The sequence below is a fragment of the Corvus brachyrhynchos genome, unplaced genomic scaffold (genome assembly GCF_000691975.1).
Source record: "Corvus brachyrhynchos isolate BGI_N302 unplaced genomic scaffold, ASM69197v1 scaffold23, whole genome shotgun sequence".
NCBI classification, from domain to species: Eukaryota; Metazoa; Chordata; class Aves; order Passeriformes; family Corvidae; genus Corvus; species Corvus brachyrhynchos.
This window is the reverse complement of record NW_008238983.1, coordinates 2,169,008-2,180,089: the sequence shown is the minus strand read 5'-3', so window position 1 is coordinate 2,180,089 and position 11,082 is coordinate 2,169,008. Positions and strand designations below refer to the sequence as shown.

At 36.2% G+C, this 11,082-nt stretch overlaps 1 long non-coding RNA gene across 2 annotated transcripts in view; it reads right to left on the bottom strand.

Annotated features, from left to right (window-relative positions):
* Positions 1–11,082, bottom strand: part of LOC108447771 — a 97,164-nt gene that overhangs the window by 37,587 nt on the left and 48,495 nt on the right. The window contains exons 2-3 of one of the 2 annotated variants that reach the window (XR_001863455.1): positions 6,887–6,981; positions 4,026–4,145 (exon numbers count right to left, since the gene is read on the bottom strand). This is a non-coding gene — a long non-coding RNA (uncharacterized LOC108447771). The remainder of the gene's footprint in view (positions 1–4,025; positions 4,146–6,886; positions 6,982–11,082) is intronic. The other variant, XR_001863456.1, reaches the window with a different exon arrangement.

Genomic DNA, 11,082 nt, shown 5'->3' with positions numbered 1-11,082 from the left:
TATCATTAAAAAAGCGAGAGGATAAGAGAAGCTTAAAAGTCAGGAGTTCAGCTAAAAGACAGTTTGTGTATTTAACAGGTTTATGCAAATCTCAAGAGCACCAGTTAGAGGTTTAATTTTTTTTAATTGTTACATTTAAATTAGGAGTAAATTAAAATGTGCTGAAAGTAGCTCTGATCATTTATGAATTGCAGTCTTTAAAAGCTTTTCTGTAAAAAAAGAAAGAAAAAAAGTTTTCCATTCATGTCAGAAAAACAGTTTAACTGTATTCTACAGTGATATAGCTGATAGTAATCAAAAGGCTTAATCTTTCCAATTGGCTCTTTAGTGACCTTTGTAGAATGTTTTATGTCTACCCTCTTCTCAACACTGAACTCATGTCCACACCATGAATTTAATCAAATAATCATTCTTTTCCAGTGGTAGCCATTCACTGGGTAAGCACACCAGTTTTAACAGGTGCCAAGTCTACACTACACTTAAAGATGTAGGTCGATGTGACAACTTCAGGGTAAAACTGAATCACCTGGAAAAACAGGACAAGGAAAGAATTATCTCATCCACTTCTGTGGGACCACAGTCTATTTAACAAGGTACCCCTGTAATTGTACTACAAAATTTCTAAATTGCAAGGAAAGAAGAAAATATTGAGCCTCATCCTAAAGACACTTTTGTAGTTTGCCTATGCAATTTCTCTGCTTTAAGAGGATGTGATTCTAAACTGCTTGTGTATAGACCTAAAGATACAGATTTTCCTTGAAGTCAATCATAATTAACTTTTATTACAAGATCAGGAAGACATGAAGGAGAAGGTTCCATAACCATAGCACTGGTAGGAAGAACTTTTGGAAGTCAAACATAGAATATGCTTGGCAAAGGATGGCTTGGTCAGCATATGGGGGTGTAGGAAGTAGTTGAGATGAAATGTGGAATAGCAAAAGGTTGAACACTGCAGGCAGCAGAAGAATGAACTCCCCAGACTTTGTTTACTCAGCTTCGGTAGGATGAGATTCCCCCAAAGACACTGACTACAGTTGGATTCTTTCAGCTGCTTTCAGCAGCTCTATAGCTCCCCTCCTTTCCCTCCATGGACAAAATCTTTTTCACTGTCACTTCAGCTACAGCAGAGAAAATTTTGTGTCACCCATATCTTTCACTTTTTCATCCGCAAACCTTATGCTCCAACTCATCACAGGTATACTTAATAATGCTAGCATGGGAAGAAAGTCATGAAAGTATTTAGTTTGCAAGTGATGGCTCTGATTATTTGCACTGCTGTACCTTAGGTAGGTTTAGCTTTATTGAGGCTTTTTTTTCGTCTGTTTGTCATGACATGGGAATTTGAGCATATCAGCCAGGTGGGTTTCTTAGCACACATATACTTCTGGATGACTAAATAAATGTGCAGAGATATTCCTTGGCCCACTAGGATTATCCTTTAGAACAGAGGCCTGTTTTGTGGCAAAGGCACAATAAAGAGTTAGCATGGGGTAGGAGACTAGTTAAAAGAAGACATGATTGCCATGTTGTGCTCAAAGAAGTCATTGCTTAGGGTTTTTCTATTTCCACTGAAGCAGAAACAAAATCAAACAAAAACCAATCCTGCCCAAACTAAAAGACCCCCAACCCCAAAACCAAGCAACAGCCATTTCCCTCACAGTATTTTTAGTAAACCACACAGCTATTCTGTGAGGGTTGCATTGTATTTGGGAATCCAGTCCTGCTAAAATCTCACAGGTTTAGGAAGTCGTGTACACACCAGATTGTGTTAATGCAAAACAGGGTGTTTCTATTTGTGTGTATAGGGGGACAATCCACAGTCTCCTTAGCTGTTGCTCTAGCAAATCCATATATTTTTAATTCAGTGTAGCCTTATTCCGTTAGTTAAAGCTCCAGGAAGTGTCTGTCCACTAGGCACATAAAAGGAGATGTAATTTCACTGGCTAATAATGTTTAGCAAATCTAATTGACTGGTGTGCTAATGTATTAATGCACATCAATTTGTTTTTTTGTAGAAATAATTTATTTTCTGTATCTAATTCAGAAGTGTTGGGACAACTTCTGCACTGTATTCCAGGGCTCCCTAACCCTGTGCCTATGCACTCATACTATAAACCATGCCATGTCTCACCTTTAACCTGCTGAAAAGATTACATTCCTTTCTGTTTCCTTGTTTTCATCACACTTATCCCCCTTCTTTCCACTCATTTAACCTTTAACTAGCACAAAGATACACTGCTTAATTATGATCACAGTAGTGAGTGACCTGAGGCTTTTCTCTGGTTAACGGGACTGACCTTTACTTGATTTGCCTTCACCTCAGTGTTTTGACTAACAGCTCTGGAGGGGAAGTGAAGCAACTTATTTTGTTAAAGCACAGAGGGAAGAAATAATAAATATATTAATAACAATGGAAAAAAAAATGCTTGACAAAAGCATTTCTGCCTGCTTTCCAAGCCTTTGTCAGTTGTATTCACCCTTAATTACTCCCTGCAGGTTGATTAAGTGAACAGCACTGTGAGAAACAGCCCACAGAGTGGAGTGGAGTTGGTGTTCCATGTTCACCAACCATCCAACATGTTATGGCTTGGGAGCATTTTCAGCTTTGACAAGGTGATGCTGCTTAGTAACATCCAATTTATTCCAAGTCTGGTCAGTACACTGACAAATACCATTTACAAAGATTAAGTAAAGAACTGCAAAAAGGAAAAGGGTATAACAAATGGAAAGAAAAAAGAGGTGGAAGAGTGGCTTTCCCAAGTAATTTGACTCTTGTGCATAAACAAAACTCTTGTAAAAAGCTCTGTCAGATTGGCGTTCACTGTATCAGGTTCCACAGTCTGGATATTACATTTGAGAAAATGAAAAACGACAGTTAGCTTTTCAGTGTACCTGGGTTACTCTCCTAATTTAGAAGTGTACTAGTGTTTTGTCATGATACATGTAATTATTAATATCTAATGTCATTATCTGAATTTCTGTGATTTGGATTGTTTCGTGATCTTAGAATATCTTTCATGATTCTTGACAGGAAAAATTTGCATATGCCTATGTAAAATGTTTAGCAGCCTGTATCCCTATCTGAAGCAGAGGCTCTCTGCAGAAAAAAGAAAAAAAAAGAACAAAAACCAAACAGGTGTCGTAAAATCCCCCTGAGAACCTAAGTGCTGTGCACTGTACTTTCTTAGTTTGGAAAGCTTTATTGAAAAGCAGTTGAATTAACATGAAAGTTTCTACATAAAACAGGAGATGCAGATGCAAAATTGCATGCAGCTTCAGAGGGCATCCTTTGAAGCAGGTCTTTTAAAAATACTGAGTGCTACAAGGTTGTTTAGAAGGAAGTAGGAAGGCTGATTACCAAGGGATAGTGTTTTACATAAATGTTTTCTGCACCAAAACATATGGTGCAATGGAGATTTTAGAGTGGTAGAAGTGTAATTACATTAATAGAGTCATGTCTCTGTGGTAATTGTGCGCGGAGGTTCAGGTTAGAAGAATAACCTTCTGTTTAATGTATCTGTGATCCCTTGGAAGTCCGAACCAGAGTGAGGGACCTGCCAACAGAATTTCTGAGACACTGGCACAAGAATGAATGATATCTAATCTTGACTCATAAATAATAACTGCAGGAGTTATCTTTTGTTGAAAGCTATTCGCTCCTCTTGCAGTGGTTCTGATTCAAAATTATTTGATTCATTTATCTCTGTCTCCTACAAATGCTGTTTAACTTAAGAGAACAGAAATAGTGCCATGAACATCAATCACAGGTTATCCAAAAGGGAAACCTAAAGTAGTATTGTGAGACTTGAAATGAATCAAAAATCATGAAATTTTCTAAAATAATTCCTTTCAGACCTTTTATTTTCTGCAGGTTTTTGTTTTGGTTTGTTCTGTCTCTTTTTTTTAAGGAAAGCTTCTGAATCTAAAGCCATATGAAATCTCTTAAAGGACAAGTGCCATCTTAAACATGGATGCAAAAACATCCCAACATTTCTTACTTTAGGAATTCAGTTGGCAATACTTACTATACTTCATGTTTTGGACATCATCTCTGCTCCTCCTCTTACCCACTCACTTGTAGCATCAGCAGCGCTTCTCTCTTAGAGAACAAATGTTCTAGTCTGTATTCTCCTCTCCTTCCTGGCCTGCAAAGAGGAAGAGTCATTTTGTATATGGTCATGAATTATGTTAGCACAATTGAAAATAAAAGCAGGTAGTAGCATTTTTATTAATTAAAGTGAGATGGCATCCATGGTGAATAAAATTTAACAGCTTGTATCAGCCTTTCATAAAACTCCAAAAAATACTCCATAATGCCTATATTTATGATAATAATAATAATTGGCAGCACTGCAGACATATAGACTCAGATAAATATGGGAAGCACTCTGACAAGAATAAGGAAAAGGAAGGAACTGTATTTTGTACTTGGGAGGAATACAAGTATTTTGACTGCAACAGTTCGAAAGACTAACGTAAAATATAAAAAATACCCCAAAACCAAGAAGCCAGAGGTCAGAAGAAAGGTCACATGTTAGGCTACAGAAACCCTTGCCAATACTTCTGGGAGCGTAAAAAGCTTGGTTTCACTAAAGTCCTTGAGAAAATCAGACTGACAAAGTGTCCCATGCAGAGTCAAGTTTTCCAGAATAATCTACATTGAGGGCAGGTTGGGACCAGAGCAAAAAAGAGAACGAACTCTATTCATTTTTTGGCTATGCAGTTGTCAGAGGATGAATTGATATTGCTTACATTTAGCTGTTACTTTAGGACATATTTTTTTGGAAATAATAAACTTGTTTGGTCTAGCTGATACCCCTAATACTTGGAACAATTTTTAACAGTCCTTAAACATGTGACTGCTGGGAAAAGAGGAACCTCTAAATAATCCCAAAGCCATTCAATTTCATGTTATTGATCTACATTTTTTAATTTATTTGAACAGCATTACAGGAAAAGTATTTTGCATTTTGCCATTTGAATTACTGTCTTGTTCCTGAGCTGAAGTCTAGACACTGTCTCAGTTTCCAAAGGGCATGAGTGTCTCTGATGATGCCTTCCCACAGAACAGTACCAATTGGTTCAGGATAAGATATTTTTCCCTGTATATTTCTGCTTCTTTGACAACTTCATCTACACAGACACCACCTAAAATTTACCTACTTTTATAACGTTGTACATTTACTTCTGTTTTCCTGCTGCTGTACCTTTGAAGATGGTTCAGATGCATGACAAAAACCGGCTGCCAGTAGAAGTGGCTCTGGAGTGTGGGCTGCCCTGGTCTTGCTGGCTAGCCCAAATTCAGGGAAGCCTCTGTGCAGCATCAGCAGGGTGGTTGCCTGCCCCAAGGAGCTCCATCCCTTCTGTTTGTCCCAAAGCATGTCGTAACCCTCTGACTGGCCTGAAAACCTGCCTCACCTGACCAGTCAGGAGTCAGCCCTTTAGATCAATTCTGCCCACAGCTTGCAGCCAGGAGCACCCACAGAAGGGAAAAAATCCCCAAACACAAAAGTGTTGTCTTTGCAAGCATGTGTACCATATGGAATCACACCTTGGGACCAAACACCTGCCGTTATTTGGACAGTTTGATATTATTGACCTTCACTCCTTTTTTTTTTTTGTAAAGTCCCTGTGGACTATAGAGCTGTGTTATAGTGTTTGGAAGTAGAAATATTGCCATTACCTCCTGCAATGTTAATTCTTCCATAAATTATCACTGTAGGGTAACAAGTAGAAATTATTCATATATAAATTTAGAGTTACATTATCTATTTAAATTTAACAATAAATTTAAATTTAACAAAATGGGGAACTTTGTTCTAAATGTGACTTTGTCATAAAAAAAGTCTAAAATCTGTGAATAATATTTTAAAAATAAGACTGCAACAAAAAGATTTGTAATGCTTCCCCCCTCCCACTCTTTTGTCTTTTGAAAGTCCGAGCTATTGTTCAGGATTCTAGAAACAAGTGAAGAAGCCACCAGTAGAGTCAAAAGTACCCTAGCCTGAACACAAGTTTTTCAGAATATCTGCTCTTCATTATATTTTGTCTCTCTTGTTCCACCTTTTTCTTTATAATTTCTCTTTCTAGATGTTGAGATATTTCCTTTGATTTTGATGCTTAATGAATTAAAAAGGAAAACAGGAAAGATTTCCAGTCTATCTATGAGATCAGTAGCAATTTTCTAGCTAAAATGGTTATAGAAGTGACCACATTGCTAAGACATGTTTATATAACTAAAACTATAGTCATTATTGCTGGTGCTGGTACAGATGAAATGATGGAATAAGCAGTAAGGATTTTAGAAAGACTTTTTGTAAGTGTTAGTGTGCGTGTATTGTTCACAATTTTTTTTCCTGTTGTTATAAAATGTTTTCTAATTTTCCAGTCAATATATGATAATATAACTTTCCTTTTTTCCGGGCATTGTATTTTGTTTTCATTTTCTTTTTCTCTGGACATCATCCAAAGTTCCTTTAAATGAATGGAGAGACTATCCTTGCCTTCAGTGAGCTTTGTCAGTGATTCAGTATCTGAGTCACCTTATATTGACCTGTCATTATCTTCCTACCATTCCTCATTGCCATCTTTTCATATATCTTTTTTGTTTGTCCAAGTTCATGTCTTCCTCATTTCTTCTGAGTCAGGAGGCTTTCACGCTCGAGAAGCATAAGTGTTATGCATTATTACAAAGGACACATCTCAAACAAAAACCAAGGAATCTCTATTTTTAAAAAAGCCACCAAAACCTCTAAATTGAACTGAGACAATAATACTCTTATTATCATTAAGTTTTCTAGTGGCACTAGGAAGAAAATGCAGGAATAAGGAATTAATTTTTGCTTGCTTTGACGCATCATAATCTTTCCTGTTTGCATTCACTTACCCTTTCCATTTTCCTTATCCATTTTTTTTCTCCTTTTCCCCATCCCTTTCTCTTATGTCTTCCTTATCCTATTTCTGCATTCAAATCACAATGTTCTGATTAGAAAAAAAAGATAAAAAAAACCTGCTTGAAGGCAAAGAAAGAAAATAAAAACACAACAAAACAAAAACTGACGACAGCACAAGAAGGCATGGGAAAGTAGCATCTGCCATAATGCTACAAGCAGGAGGAGTTAGTGCCTCATTTATTGTCAAAATACAGCTTATGGACAGCATGGTGTGTTGTCATCAGAACATGGTGTTAATTAGAGGAAACATAATCTATTTTGTAAAATGGTAATGTTTTAGGAATTAACAAATCTACAGTTTGGTAATTTTTTTTTTCTTTTTCATTTTGAGAATCAAGGATTTTTCAGTGAGAAATTTAGAGCTCTATGCAGTCTTTAATCACACTGGCTAATTAACATGGAAATTTGCATTTTCCATGAATGAACTTTTTCAGTACTTTATTGTTCATATTTATCTGAAACACATCTCATACATATTTGGCCTCATCCTGTAAGTTTCCCATTACATACATACTTAGTAAAAGAGTGATTCTTAAAAACAAAAATAGTTGCATATACTTTTGTGTGATTTTTTTCTCATGCATGCAGTTCATCAGAATCTCACCCCAATGAATGACACCAATAAATAAGACACAAACAATATTTCTGGGAAGATCTTACCAACATTAAGGAATAATAAATTAGTGGTGCTACTATATAATTTATAGAACAAATATGTTTATTATATTCATATGAAGCTTATTTGGGCTAGCAGAAGGAAATTCAAGACTCATTCTTGTTCATTGAAAACACCACCAATATAACTTCCAGCAAACCTTCAACCCCAATAATCTCTGAGGTAGTGTTTGAAATAATGAGGAAGAGAATTACAGGTATAATTCAATAATGTAATAAGAAATTCATTGAATTCAATAGGAATACTAGATGTTGATATAAGATGGTTAATTTCTACTGGGGAGAAATGGCACAAAGACTTTATTAGTACATTGTAGTTTGTGACCCACGAAGATTTTTATGGAATTTTGAAGAACAAGCAGCTCCTATGGGTCCTCACTGTCCACAACCTTATTTTAAGAACTGCTGAACTCAATGAAAAACTTAGTGTAGCAATCAACTTTTTATTATTCCAGGTTTTCAGGATTCCCCTCACTTTCCTCTCATAGCAGCTTTCTTTATACTTCATTGTAGCACCTAGCTGTTCCAATATGCCTACTGTACCATCATATTTAGCTGGACAAATTCTTGTCATCACTGCCATCACATTCAGGAAATGTATTTCTGGAATATGTGTGGAACATCAGGCTAGTGTCTTTTGGTGCTCTGACATTCTGTGTTACTAGGTTCTATGGCAAGTTTTTCATTCAGCTGACACTATTTCTCAGGAAATGGATCACCTCCTTTTTTATTTTCAGAATGGTTGTTTGCTTTTTTTGTTTACCTTTAAGTAGGAAACCGAGTATTATTTCAGAAATAGATTACTGTGTATCTTTGTATAAGCCTTAAATCTGCTTTCCTGAGAATGCTGATATGTTCTGTAAAAAGTATATTTTGTGCCCTATTTACACTTGTAACTTTAGCTCACACTGTATAAATTAGAAGACAGACTGCTAAAGACTGAGTGCAGACTTCAGAATGTTTCTCCTCTTTTTTTTTTTTTTTTCCTCCCCTAAAGCTGAGCTCATCTTTAAAGTGTCTTTTTTCCATCTTTATCTTCGGGCAGTAGAGCTTATTAGAATATTAGGTCAATCTTCTTATAAATATGCCTTGTCATTTAAACCATTCTTTTTTCTTTTCCTTGCTGGAAATCTCACTGTTACCATCTTCTGTTGAGTAATTATTATAGATGGATTAGTAAAGACCAATCCTGAATTTTCCATTTAATGAGAGGCCTGGTCGAACCAAAGGGAATGATTATTTGTGTTCTCCTTCCCCATCCCCCATTATGGGACATAATCCTATGGAAGCAGTATATGAAAAAAAGACTAGAAAGCAGTTTTTTATAGTTTATCACATAAAATTGATTTAATAAACAATTTATAATCTTTTTGAGTTCATAATATTTTAGGTAATAACTTGTTTTTAAGACAATTCATTTCTTTTAGCAACCACCTCTCACTTTTTCCCATCATGTAGTTTTCCCTATAGTCTTATTCTTTTCCAAGTATTGTCTAGTCTATGACCATTTTCTTTAAACAATTGCTAAACCTTCTGACACGGAACAGAGAAACACCGCACTTTGTTCTTGCCCCTGCAGTCTCCCAGCACCCTGTGTGGCTGAGATTTCTTTCTTAGTGTGGGCAGGTCTTTGTTTCTCTTGGCTTTTCCAGTGATCTTTACTCTGAGATGTGGAAACTCTTGATCAATCCTTCAATCTGAAATGCCATCAAAAACATCTCAGAAAAAAGCAGATGTCTTCATCCAACTGCACAATCTGCATGTGTTTATTATTTATCAAGCATTTGTATATCTTAGGAAAAAGAAAGCCCTACCCTTGATTTGACTGTGTTTTCATAAAAGATTTTTAAAAAGATGGTATGAAGTTGCTTTTCTCAGAAAAAACTATGTTCCTCTAACACTCTTTTTTATTACTTCCAAACTTTCATGGCATAAGGGAATGTAATGACAGACAAATGATCTAAATAAATAATAAATATAGCTCCTACATTAGATGCCTCAACATCTGGTAAATTTACATGAAGAAAACATCAGAATTTTTATAAGAATCTCTGTTTAGTCACTGAAACTAATCTTTAGGATCTAAACAGACATATTTAAGTTCAGCTATTATCCTACATATTTCAAGGGATAGCACTGCAAGGGGAGCATGACAGCATGCTTGGATTACTGCAGCAAAGGAAACTTGATCCCATGTCTTTATCTGTCAGATATGCAAGTTCTCATTGACATATACCATATGGAAATTTATGTGTGTTTTAGGACCTAATACTGTCAAATCAGTCTCCCTATGAAATAAAATCCTTTTCTCTACATTAAATAACTGATTAAGAGAAAATATAACAGGAGATGATCTGAAAATACCTTCAACTTCATTCTGCACAGATTATGATTTCTTGAAAGTGCTGTGATAAATGGTTAAACAGTATAATCAAAATGAACTGATTTAAAATGCTTAATGAGGTGCAGATGAAAGTGTTTGCAATGCTTTTTAAAAAATACAAAAATCTGCCTATGGAGGGAAGATTAAAGCAGGGCCTAAAAGTAAAAATTAAAAAGAAATCACCAGCAAAAAAATATTTTTATAAAGAATCATACGTTCTAACATATTGTTTATTAGGGATTTGCTATAAATCATACAGTATGTGAGCTATTATATACTGCTAACGGAATTTGCCTGTGCCTTGCTCTTCTGTGAGCTGTATTCTAAAGATAATCTTAAAATATATATATAGTACACATCTATAGGTAACCCTAGATTAAACAAAAAAAAATAAAACAGATTTATTAAAGTCACAGTGCTGTTTTATTCTTAAACACAGATACAAAAAAGAGGCAAGCAGACACAAATTAAGAACCAAAGTAGAAATCAGAAGGACAGAGTAGAGCTAAGCTTTATCAGATGGCTGTCTGCTCCTGACAAATGCTGACATTCACAGCTACTGCTTTCCAAGCACATTCTCCCTCTCTTGCACCCAAGATCCTTCCAGATCCAAGGTATGGCTTTGTTTTGGTATGAGCTTACTGCATGGGGAAAAGGATGATGATGATGACAACAAACAACACCCCTTCCAAATGTATAAATGCTTTTACAAACTGTAAAAAATACCTGTTTCTTTTAGAGCACAAATTTGTCTTAAAATTTCTCTGATGCTCACACTAGCAATCACATACTCCCCCTGTCATGGGTTAGCAAAGCATAGTCCCGGAAGGGATGTCCTTGCAAAGGGGTGCTTACAGCTTCCTCTGGGACCTGACAGAACCTATCAGCTGTCCAGTTTGAATATGGACAATTCTTTAAGCCACTTAAAGTTGTGACCACCTCTGTGATCCACACTTAAGAATAGACAGACTCCCCCCCCAAGCTCTCTCTCGTTTCCGGTGCTGGGACAGGTGGATGTGGGCCCCGTGTGGGGGCCAGCGGGCCCGGCCAGGCCCTGCTTGGGCCAGGCCA